This window comes from Pinus tabuliformis, chromosome 2_2 (assembly GCF_031772625.1).
Source record: "Pinus tabuliformis cultivar Carrire ecotype Pingquan chromosome 2_2, CPIR1, whole genome shotgun sequence".
NCBI classification, from domain to species: Eukaryota; Viridiplantae; Streptophyta; class Pinopsida; order Pinales; family Pinaceae; genus Pinus; species Pinus tabuliformis.
In genome coordinates this window covers 253,448,394-253,461,125 of record NC_142300.1, presented here as the reverse complement: position 1 = coordinate 253,461,125, position 12,732 = coordinate 253,448,394, and the positions used below count along the sequence as shown (strand labels likewise).

Below are 12,732 nucleotides of genomic sequence, written 5' to 3'. Positions count from 1 at the left end.
TTGATGAAAGTGTCACAATATGCTGCTTCTTAGATGGCCATGATATCACACCCAAGCAAAGATGAAGCACATAACCAAAAGTGCATTTCCTATCATCCGAAATTCCTGCAAAATCATTGTCAGTGTATCTAACCAAAACTTTTTTCTTTTTTCTTGCATAAAATATCCCACAATCTATAGCTCTGACCACATATCTCATAATTCTTTTTCCTTCTCTCCAATGTGAGTCTTTTAGAGACTCCATAAATATAGAAATAAAACTAACACCTTGCATAATATATGGTATTGTAGCTATGATATACATAAGGCTTCCAACCAATCTTTTGAATAGAGATGGATTGATATTTGATCCTTCATCATCCTTACTTTACATTGTACTTGTCACTATTGGTGTAGGAGCAAGTTTACAATTTTCCATCTTGAATCTTTTCCGCAATACTTTAGAATATTTATTTTGACAAATAAAGATCCTTTTCTTTGATTTCTCAAATTCTATGCTAATAAGATACTTCATAGCACCAAGATCTTTCATTTCAAATTATTTCTTCATTGTTTCTTTAAATTAATCTAACTTAAGATCACTAGTATAAGTCATGTCATCGACATACAAGAAAACAATCAAAATCTGTCCAGGCTCATTAACCTTTGTGTACAAAGTCGATTCAATGTTTCTTCTGAAAAATCCATTCTTGATCATATAATTATCAATTATGTTATACTAGGCTCTTAGTGTTCATTTGAGTACATAGAGTTATTTCTTCAATCTGTAAACTTATCTTCTTAACCTTCAACTTCATAACCTGGAGGCTGCTCCACATAGATTTATTCTTGTATAATTCCATTCAAGAAGGATGATTTCACATCCATATGATAAATTTCCACTTGTTTCAAGTTGTTGTTGATAAGACTTCTCTTATAGTATCCAATCTAGCGACCAGAGAAAATGTTTCACCAAAGTCTATTCCTAGTTGCCATGAGAACCTTTCTACAAGCCTTGCTTTAAATCTATCTATTTATTGTTTCTCATTCAAATTTTCCTTGTACAACCACTTCACACCAATGATATTTTTATCTTTTGGAAATTCAACCAAATCCCAAATATCATTAATTTTAATAGATTCCATTTCTTCATCCATAGCTTGCACCCAATTTCATCTCCAGTTTCCTTTTCAAAATCTGAAGGTTGAAATGACAACAATGAAATTTTTTAACTAACATAAATAATCATAAATATCTTACAAAATTCTCATTTTTCCCAAAATTAGACTAAACTCAAAATGACACTAACTTGACTTAGTTAACTCACACTGGCACTAGTTAGCACAAACTCTAAATTTAGATTGCTCTGCATGCAGAAATAATTAGCTATCTTTACCATATTTTAGAATAATCCTTCATGGGGAAAATCTGAAGGACTAAAAAATAAATTTAAGAATAAAGGCTTTCCTCATCAAAGAAGGAAAGGATTTCCATTCCTCTAATAGAAAATTGAACTATAGATGCAATGGATCAAGTAACAACATAAGTTAGAAACCAACAAATGAGGGCTCTAATGGAGCATGTGTCAATACTTTGGGATATTGATAATTGTCATTTTCCTGCTATAGTCCATGCAAAGGATGTGTTAGGAAACATACGAGTGCTTCTATGGCTGCATCCTGTAATAAAAGGAGCAATCACCTTATTTTAAACATATGGAGATTTTAATAACTTCCCTCGAAAACTTAGAGAAGGTTTCCAAATTGGGGTGAACCTTATAGATGTTCCTAGTGGAGAAAATGATGCAACAAATAATATATTTTAGTTGACATGCTCTTCTTTTCTCTTTATAACCCCCCTCCTTCTACTATTATCTTAATTTCTAGAGACATTGATTTTTCTCGTACTTTGCACAAATTGGGGCAACATTGTTACATAGTTGTGCTTCCTATTCCATCTAGAGTTGGAGTCCCTTTGCCACTTTTCAATCCTCGGAAATTTTGTGTGGGACTAGCCTAGTGTTTCTTTAGTGAGGGTTTTGTTTCTACAAATTAATTTTTGTCACTGTCACCTGGGTTGGCTTGTTATCCACTTGGATGTTCCGAATGATGAAGAGGCTAGGGGCTATAAAGAGATTCCATAGAATGGGTATATTTTTGGGACATGTTCAACCCAAATGTATATCTTTCATTCATCACATATCGCTATATATTTGTCTAAAATTCATTTGGCAGGACAATTGACACAAGCTAGTGTTTCCATTTCAAGGGGCTTCAATAGCTTTCCAATGTCATAATCTTCATTTGCACAAAATAATATTTCAATTATGAGTAATTCCTCTAGACCAATAAATGTTATAAAATATCTTTGAGTATCACCTTTTACATATGTTGTTTTCTCCGCTACATGTGTTGGAAATAATATTGAGAGGGGGGGGGGGGGGGGGGGGGGGGGGTGGATTAATATTATAAATTTAACAATTTTTCATTTCCATAAACAGATTGATATACGCTACTTCTGTTAATTCAAGCTATGTATATACGCAACTGTGTTTAGAGAAAACCACGTATACTTACAAACCTATAATTTAGTTAGATGATCTTAATCTATGTATCAAATCCATAAAACAGTAATCAAGTGCAGTAAACAGTACAGGCAATCACACACATGAACACAAGATATAAGGTGGAAACCCAATGTGGGTGAAAACCACCTGCTGCAATTCGTCTCTATCTTCTTTTAATAAGAAACTTCTTTTTACAATATTTCTATACTAGTGCAGTATTATACCAGTACACAGGCTTCTACCTATAGAAGGCTACAAACTTCTCTTGTTCTCCAACTTCTCCTGGAAGGGAGCTACAACCCCCTTAGCTCTTGTACTAGTTGATGTACTAGTACGTAGGTGCTGACCTACAGAAGGCTACAACCTTCTCTTTTCTTCCAGGGACCACGTTTCATAAATTTTCAGACTTGATCCATTAATAACATCAATCAAACATTAAATATATTTGCATCAACCAATCTTATTTGTACCAACCAAAAACTGAATCAAACAATCACTTCTTTGAATGCTGTAGACAGAATACAATAATAGTAACTAGAAACCAATCCTGAACCCAGAACACTGCAACAATAAACAAAAGTAGCTAAAACATATTTTATGAGATGTACGCTACTTCAATGTGAAGAACCTTTGTGCATACACTGATATATTAAGGAAAACTTGCATATACGTTGTTTTGAATTATCGAACCAGTGTGTATACACGCCTTTGCTATGCTGAACATGCACAGAGATTTGTAAAAGATAATTTACGCTTTTCAACTATTCAGACATTAGTTATACCCAGATCATCAGATTTACAGATCATGTCATGTGCCAAATATAAAAGATCAAAATCACACAAAGATACTTCTCTTCAAGCCTTAAGATCTTGACCCATCAATAGAACTTATCCTTCTTCTAGCGCTCATGTTCCTCCTTGATTCAGATACAGCTATGCACCATAACCCAATGACCAGTATTCTAGATCTTACTCTTCTTAAGATATTCAATCCTTGAGTTCCCTTGCCTAATGATCTCCTTCCCCTTTTGTAGTCTTAGGCCTTACTCAATACCATGGTCCAAACCACTTAGAACCAATACCTGGGTTCAACACTTTAGACGAGATACCATGGTCCAAAACCATAGGTCCAAAGACCAAGGACCAAAAACTAAGTTTTCCAAAATGTATGTGCTTTTATGTGCATGAAAGTGCGTGTATACGCATATGCATCTTTTGGTCTATGAATCCGCGTATATACTCAGCTTGGTCAAGAGGAACCTGTGTATACCTCCTTTTCCTTTATTATGAGAGCCTGTGAGCCTGAATTTCCATGTAAGTAATTTGCCAAGTGAGTTGCCATCAACGAAAATACCTGTGCCATAGTGCCAAGCCTGTGTCATAATGCCAAGAATCTCCCCCTTTGGACTTGATGGCAACCCAAAATCACTTTCCCCCTTTGTCATCAAGGGCAAAGTGTTATGCTCCCCCTGAGTACATGATGAAATCTCTTCTCTGTTGTGCTGTCCATGCTCCCCCTGACTGTAGGCAAGGTTTGCAAAAGATGTTCTACAAGAAAGAACATGACTCTATACATTATAGATGACCTTCCTATCACCAAAGACTCATACATACATCCATCTCCCAACCAAGTGGGGATATACCAAAATTAACTCATCCACCCAACCAAGTGGGGATATACCAAAAGTTTATACATGATAAAACAAGAACATTACATCATCCATCCTAGGCATAGTGGGGAAACAAAATAGGTCGTTGCGTGACCTTGATACCAAAAGAAATACATGACATAGAGACCAAACATCTAAGACAATATCATCAACTATCATTAGCAACATTTGTCAATCACCATTGAGGCCAATAACCATGATCTCCCTCAACACTTGTTCCACCTGAATAAAAAACAACTGTGAAATTGTACCAAGATATTTTAAGGTAATGCCAACAATGCACTATTAGAAGTATATGCTCCCCCTGAACCTGTGCCAGATGATCAGACCCACATCAGACTCTTCTCATCCTGAGTTTGGCCCACTAATATTCTTCAAACCAACATATATGCGACTGTTTCCACAAAAACTGGCGTATGTATGCAAATGATCTTCATGAAACTCGCATACAATCATTTTTCTCTTAAATGGATAAGTGTCAACAACAAGATGATGCATCGACTACTCCCAGCTTCTATCTGAGGTATTCAAATGTCTCCTTGGGCAGTGGTTTGGTGAATATATCAGCAACCTGTTCCTTGGAGGGAACATACTCCAATTTGATTTTTTGTTCAAGCACTTGTTCCCGAAGAAAATGATATTTGAGAGGTATGTGCTTGGTCTTGAAATGCATGACAAGATTCTTTGAAATGTTGATTACACTTGTATTATCACATAGAATGGACATGGGTGGAGTAAAAGTGATTTGAATGTCTTGCAATGTTTGCATCATCCAAAGGAGTTGTGTGCAACAAGATGTTGTAGCCACATATTCTGCTTCAGCTGTAGATAATGCAATTGAACTTTGTTTCTTGCTAAACCAAGACACTAATTTGGAACCCATAAAGAATGCACCACCACTAGTGCTTTTTCTATCATCCACGCTTCCTGCCCAATCTACATATGTATATGCATGAAGTGTGAGATTTGTATCTCTAGGATACCATAAGCCATGGTTTTGAGTTCCTTGAAGATATTTGAAAATCCTTTTAATTGCTTGAAGATGTGCTTCCTTTGGATTTGCCTGAAATATTCCAACTATTCCCACTGCATGTATGATTTCTGGTCAGGTACCTGTTAGAGAGAGAAGACTACCAATCATGGATCTATATGTTGGTTGATGTACTTCTGCTAATTTATCATTTGCACCAAGGCTGCATCCTATTACCATAGGGGTACATACTGGTTTCGAATATTCCATACCATATTTCTTCAAGATCTTCTTGAGGTACTTGGTTTGTGATAGAAATATACCGTCTTTGTTTTGTTGGACATGGAAACCAAGAAAATATGTGAGCTCACCAAGCAAGGACATTTCAAATTCTTTCTGCATCACCAAAGCAAAGTTTTGACTCATGGCTTCTTCATTGCTACCAAAGATGATATCATCTACATACACAACAAGTATTAGCAATTTACCATTGTCAATTTTTATTTATTTATTGCTATTTGTTGATCCTTTTGAAAAACCTTGTTGATGGAGGTATTTGTCCAGATGATAATACCAAGCCCTCGGAGCCTGTTTAAGACCATAGAGAGCCTTTTTGAGTATGAATACAAGTTTTGGATCATTTCCAAGGATAAATCCATCTGGTTTCTCAATATACACTTCTTCTTCTAAGTCTCCATTTAGAAAGGCAGATTTCACATCCATTTGATATACTTTGAACTTTTGAAAGCTAGAAAGAGCAAGGAACATTCTTATGGCTTCAAGACTGACAACTCGTGCAAAATTTTCTTCAAATTCTATACCTTCTTGTTGAGAATACCCTTTACAAACAAGTTTGGCCTTGTTTCTAATAACATCTCCATTTTCATTCAACTTGTTTTTGAATATCCATTTGGTCCCTATGACATTCTTATCATTAGGTCTAGGAACTAGTTCCCAAGTGTTATTCTTTTCAATCTGCTCAAGTTCTTCATTCATGGCCTTGACCTAGCATTCATCTTTGCGTGCTTCACTTATATTTCGTGGTTTGATGGAGGAGAGCAATGATAGATAGCTTGAAGCTTTTGTAATAGTTCTTCTTGTCTATACACTTGCCTCTTTCTGCCCCAAAATTTGAGTCTCTGGATGGTTCTTCTGGACATACCTGGATGGAGTCTTTTCTTCTACCCTTATCTGTTCTTCTGGTGCCTCATAAGTTTCTTCTTCAGCATTAGTCTGATTTGATGTTGAAGGATAGTCCTCCTCATCTTCAAAATCTTCGGTTTTTATCTATTTTGGATTGTTGCCTTCTTCATCAATCACCACATCAACACTTTCAACAATTTTACCAAGTCTTTTATTGTAACACTTATATCCTTTACTTCGGGAAGAGTAACCAAGGAGAATGCCTTCATCTGCTCTAGTTTCAAACTTGCCAAGCTTTTCATCAGTCCTTTTGATATAACATTTGCTTCCAAAAACTTTGAATTATTTTACAGTAGGAGTCTTACCATACCAAAGTTCATGAGGAGTTTGAGTGTTTTTTACCTGGACGTTTGTTTTGTTGAGAATAGTAACGGTAGAAAATGCAACTTCACCCCAGAAGGTTGCGGGAGTTCCAGACTCATCAAGCATAGCACGAGCCATTTGTTGAACTGTTCTGTTCATCCTTTCTACCACACCATTTTGCTAAGGAGTCCTTGCAGTAGAGAATTCCCTTCTTATTCCATGTTCTTCACAAAAGTTGAAAAATTCATCCGAGGTAAATTCCCCTCCTCGATCAGACCTGAGGCATTTGATTTTTCGATCTGATTCATTTTCAACCAAGGCTTTGAAAGCTTTGAACTTTTCAAAAGCTTCGTCTTTATGCTTCAGAAGTCCTATCCAACACATCCTGGAAAAGTCGTCAATGAACAATATAAAGTATTCTTCTCCACGAGGTGACTTTTTCCTTGATGGACCACATAAATCAGTATGGACAAGTTCAAGAGGCTTACTAGCTGATCCTTTCTTTTCAGGGAAATGTGTTCCGGTTTGCTTACGAAACTGACATGATTTTCATATTGTATTATGTGGAATTATGATGTCAGGAAGATCGCGAACAACCTGATATTTGCATGCTTTCCTTATCCGAGGGAAGCTTAGATGCCCCAATCTTCTGTGCCATAGCCAGTGTTCATCATTTTTTCTTAGATAGCATTGTTGATGTCCTCCCTTGAATATGTATAGATTATTTGGAGTTCTTATGCCTTTGATCACTATTTCTCCTGTATCAAGCTCACGAACAATACATCCATTTGATTGAAATAATACCTTATTTCCTTGATCACACATTTGACTAACACTCAATAGATTATGCTTTAAGCCATCAACATACATAACATTCCCAGCTTTGACCTTTTCTTTTAAGAGAACAAACCCTTTACCTTTTATGGCTGCAGGGGTGTCATTTCCAAATGAGGCCTTCCTTTCCTTTTCTAGGGCACTATATGACTGAAGTTTTTCTTTATCACCTATCATATGTTTCGATCATCCACTATCAATGTACCATTCATTTTCCTATCCTTCCGCATATAAGGCTATACCACATCTTTTTGTTTGTGGTTCTTTATTTCTCCATGTTTTGGGACCCAATGAAGCTTGCTCCTTCTGAGATGTTCGCTGAAACTTACTCCTGCATTCAGAATCTTCATGACCAAAGTTGTTACAAATAGAGCATTCTATTTTAGTTTCAAGAGCAAAAAAATTATTGCAGGTCCTCTTCATGATCCGAGTCACACTCCTTTGATTTCATGTTTCTCTAGTCATGATGGTCTTGTAGGCAACACATTGAGTAGCTTTGTGTCCAAAGTTATGACATGAGAAACATTGGCCATTAAAGAAATTCCTGTGATTATCAAATCAACTAACCATGTGATTGTAGTTTCCATTGACATTCATTCTTGAAGCAAATTGGGAATGATTTACCTGCAGTTGGTTGTAGCTTCTGTTCATCCTTGAAGTAGATTGACCCCACTTTACCTGGTGATCTGCTTTATGCCTTTGTTGACGATTGTCAACTTGCTCGCTTCTCCTTGTTGCATCAAGATAACTTTTGGAGGTGGATGGCTTCTATGCTTGAGATGCTTCTTCAGTATATCCAAGTCCTATATTTATTAGAGGAGAACGCTGCACTTTGATAATCTCATCTAAAGTTTCAGATCCTTTAGAAAATATAAGATTAAGAGCTTTTGTTTTCTCAATATCTTTTCTAAGTCCCACAATTTCACATTCTAATTTTTCATTGTGTTTTTCCCTTTTAGCAAGTTGGAATGTTAGAGTATCTATAATGATACTCTTTTCTTCTAAACAAATTTTAAGTTTAGAAATTTCTTCATAGAGATCATCTTCATCTATAGCATCCAAGAAATCATCATCTTCAAAAGCCATCAAAAGTCTATAATCATTACCATGTTCATCTTCATCACTATTTGAAAGTCCATCACTGTCTTCATGTGTATAATAGCTCTTCTTATTTACGCTCTGTTTTCTATTCCATTTAACTAGTTCCTTACCTTTATCAAGCTTATATTTATGAGGACATTTGGCTGCATAGCAACTGACTCTTCCACAAGCAAAGAATTTGAAAGGTAACTTACCGCTGAATCTTCCAGAACCCCATTGAAGGTTCTTGAAAAAATTTGATTATTCCTCTCCTTCTAAAGTATGTTTTGAGTCATTGTATTCTCCTTTTCCTGAAGCTTTGAATTCGGCTTCTCTAATGTCTGATGGACCCGCTTTTCTCATTTCGAAAGCAGTTAGGATTCCATGCAGCTGTGACATAGTAATACTTTAAAGATTTTGCTTTTCTTCTATTGCAGAAAATTTTGATTCAAACTTAGAAGACAAGGATCTTAGAACCTTTTCAACTAAAGTAACTTCTTTCATCTCTTCACCCATATTTTTCATGTGATTAACGATCTCTATACGTAGTAAATAATTAGCTACACTTTCACCATTGTGCATTTTGAGAGTTTCATATTGAATTCTGAGAGATTGTAGTTTTGCACGTTTTACTTGATCATCTCCTTCATAGCTTAGAATGATCTTGTCCCATATTTATTTGATAGTTTTGAGAAACATAACCTTGACGAATTCTGATTGTGATAGACTCCCCAATAGAGTATTGATAGACTTTGCATTTGTTTCATACTACTTTTTACTTGTTGTATCTGTAGGAGTTGCTGTTGTAAATGTGTATCCTCCTTTCACAAATATCCCAAACTTCTGTTCTAAGAGATTAAAGATAGTTTGTGATTCTTACCTTCCAATAGACGAAGTTGCTCCCATAAAAAATTGGTGGCCTGATGGATGCCTCTTTTTCATAGTTACTAATGATGATAGATCTTCCTTCAAGCGATCAAGCTTCTTCTGAAGGACTTGCTCTGATTCCAATTGTTGGAAATAATACTGAGAGGGGGGTGTGAATCAATATTATAAATTTAACAATTTTTCATTTCCATAAACAGATTTATATATGCTACTTCTGTTAATTCAACCTATTTATATACACAATTGTGTTTAGAGAAAACCACATATATCTTACAGAATTATAATTTAGTTAGCTGATCTTAATCTGTGTATTAGAACCATAAAATAGTAATCAAGTGCAGTAAATAGTACAGGAAATCACACATATGAACACAAGATATAAGGTGGAAACCCAATGTGGGTGAAAACCACCTGCTGCAATTCGTGTCTATCTTCTCTTAATAAGAAACTTATTTTTACAATATTTTTGTACTGGTGCAGTTTTATACTAGTACGCAGGCTTCTACCTACAGAAGGCTACAACCGTCTCTGGTTCTCCAGCTTCTCCTAGAAGGGAGCTACAACACCCTTAGCTCTTGTACTAGCTGATGTAATAGTATGTAGGTGCTGACCTACAGAAGGCTACAACCTTCTCTTTTCCTCCAGGGACCACGTTTCATAAATTTTCAGATTGAATCCATCAATAACATCAATCAAACATTAAATATATCTGCATCAGCTAATCTTCTTTTCACCAACAAAAAATTGAATCAAACAATCACTTCTCTGAATGTTGTAGCCAAAATACAGTAACAGTAACCAAAAACCAATCCTGAACCCAGAACACTGCAACAATAAACAGAAGTAGCTAAAACATATTTTATGAGACGTACCCTACTTCAATGTGAAGAACCTGCATACATACACTAATATATTAAGGCAAACTTGCATATACACTGTTTTGAATTACCGAACCAGCGTGTATACATGCCTTTACTATGATGAACCTATGTACAAATCTGTAAAAGATAATTTACCCTTTTCAACTATTCAAACATCAGTTATACCCAGATCATCAGATTTACAGATCAAGTCATGCACCAAATATAAAAGATCAAAATCACACAAAGATACTTTTTCAAGTCATATTGACCGATCAATAGAACTTATCCTTCTTCTAGTGCTCAGGATCCTCCTTGATTCAGATCCAGCAATGCACCATAACCCAATGACCAGTATTCTAGATCTTGCTCTTCTTAAGATATTCAATCCTTGAGTGCCCTTGCGTAATGATCTCCTTTGCCTTTTATAGTCTTAGGCCTTACTCAATACCATGGTCCAAACAACTTAGAACCAATACCTGGGTTCAACACTTAAGATGAGATACCATGGTCCAAAACCATAGGTCCAAATACCAAGGACCAAAAACCAAGTTTTCCAAAATGTAAGCGCTTTTTTGTGCATGAAAGTGCGTGTATACGTATACGCATCTTTTGGTATGTGAATCCGCGTGTATACGCGGCTTGGTCAATGAGAAGCTGCGTATACCTCCTTTTCCTTTGTTATGAGAGCCTGTGGGCCTGAACTTTCATCTAAGTAATTTGCCAAGTAAGTTGCCATCAAGTACAATACCTGTGCCATAGTGCCAAGCCTCTGTCATAATGCGAACAACATGACCATCACATACCACTCTACCACCAAATTCAACTCCTTGAGTTCAGTGAGGTGATATTCAAGGTTTGAAAGGGTAAATTATGAAGCTTGTAAATACATTCGAAGGAATTTTCCTACACAGTCGTGTTCCAATTGAATATCATAAAGTATTTGGAAGACCTTTATATCTGGATGAATATGGTTCTTGTAAATTGGCTGATTTAATAAAGAAGATGTCATATAATTTCTGCATAGAGGGGAAAGGGCACAAAAAATTCTCGTGTTTAAGAGAATCTGCATTTGCCTCAAGTGTAATTAATCCTTGCAATACAAGTTCTTCAAATGTGGTTAGTAGAGAGTCTCAGGCTATGAAGACATTAGAAACCTCAACCATTTATACTAAGAAAACTTGATAAATAATTCTAGCATATATATATGATTTTTGAAAGTTAACGAACTGAAGGGGAAAGATAATAGAATAATATGCAATCATCTGTTGAATAATTTTAGCTAACCACTACCCCCAGTGGGTCCTTATGACATTGTTTGACTCTACCATCAAATAAAAAAATTAATAAAGTGTATTTTATGATACATTGTTGATAAGAAAACACTTCTTTATATGAACTTTCTTTATCATTAAAGAAATCTTTGCTATCAACATTGAATTGTCATAACATTCATACAATGCCGTGATGCACGAATGAAATATTTTCATTACCAACTAAACTGGCTACAAATTCTATGTCATTATTTATACTTCAACATCTATAGTTTGCAGTAAGGAATTTTTATTCAGTACCATCACACTCTTCCTTTATTACTATAAAATCTCTGACTTTCTCTATTAGTTATTGAAGCTCTTGAACACTGAATATGATGCAATCAAGTTTTTTTTCAGAGCATTGTTGATATAAAGTCAAAAAGTGAAACAATAAACTTTTACAATCATGTTGATTTTTGAAATAATTGAATATGCTTGAATAAAGATCCTTTTATGAGCATTGTTGATATAAAGTCAAAAAGCTAGACAACAAAGTTTTTCAATCACAATGATTTTTGAAAGACCTATACATATATAAAGTTAATTAGGAATTCTTGAAGTACCATCATGTTTTCATTTTCAAGAGAAAAAAAATTATGGATGTAAATCCGAATCCTTATAAATTTCCGGAAAGATACTTTATTCTGATGTGAAATTAATCAGAAATTTCAAATACCCTAAAGAAACTGAAAGTATCACACAACTTAGCAAAGTCAAGAGGTATGGTCAATACTTGGATAGAACATTGTATCCATAATAGATTTGAAATTTAGTTGTTGAGGGATTTCCTTATAAAGAAATCATGTCTCTAACATAAATTTGTATAAGGAAAGTATAGGTATAGAGTAATAGTCACCAGGCTTCCCTGGAGTAGGAAGGGTTCACAATTATGAAATTTCTTCCTTGTAAAATCAATAACCAAAACCCAAACTAAATTACCTAATCAATGTACAAGCATGCCTCTAGGAAAAACAAAAGGGAAAAGATGATACCTTTTAATACATTGTACTTGCGATGGTAAAATTGGAAATTTAGCCATCAAGGGTTTGCCTAGCAGAATCAT

General features: G+C 35.3%; 1 pseudogene; it reads left to right on the top strand.

The window, feature by feature from the left end:
• The first annotated feature begins 1,495 nt into the window (after positions 1 to 1,495).
• LOC149192245 (uncharacterized) lies at positions 1,496 to 11,538 on the top strand (annotated as a pseudogene).
• Positions 11,539 to 12,732: the final 1,194 nt, after the last annotated feature.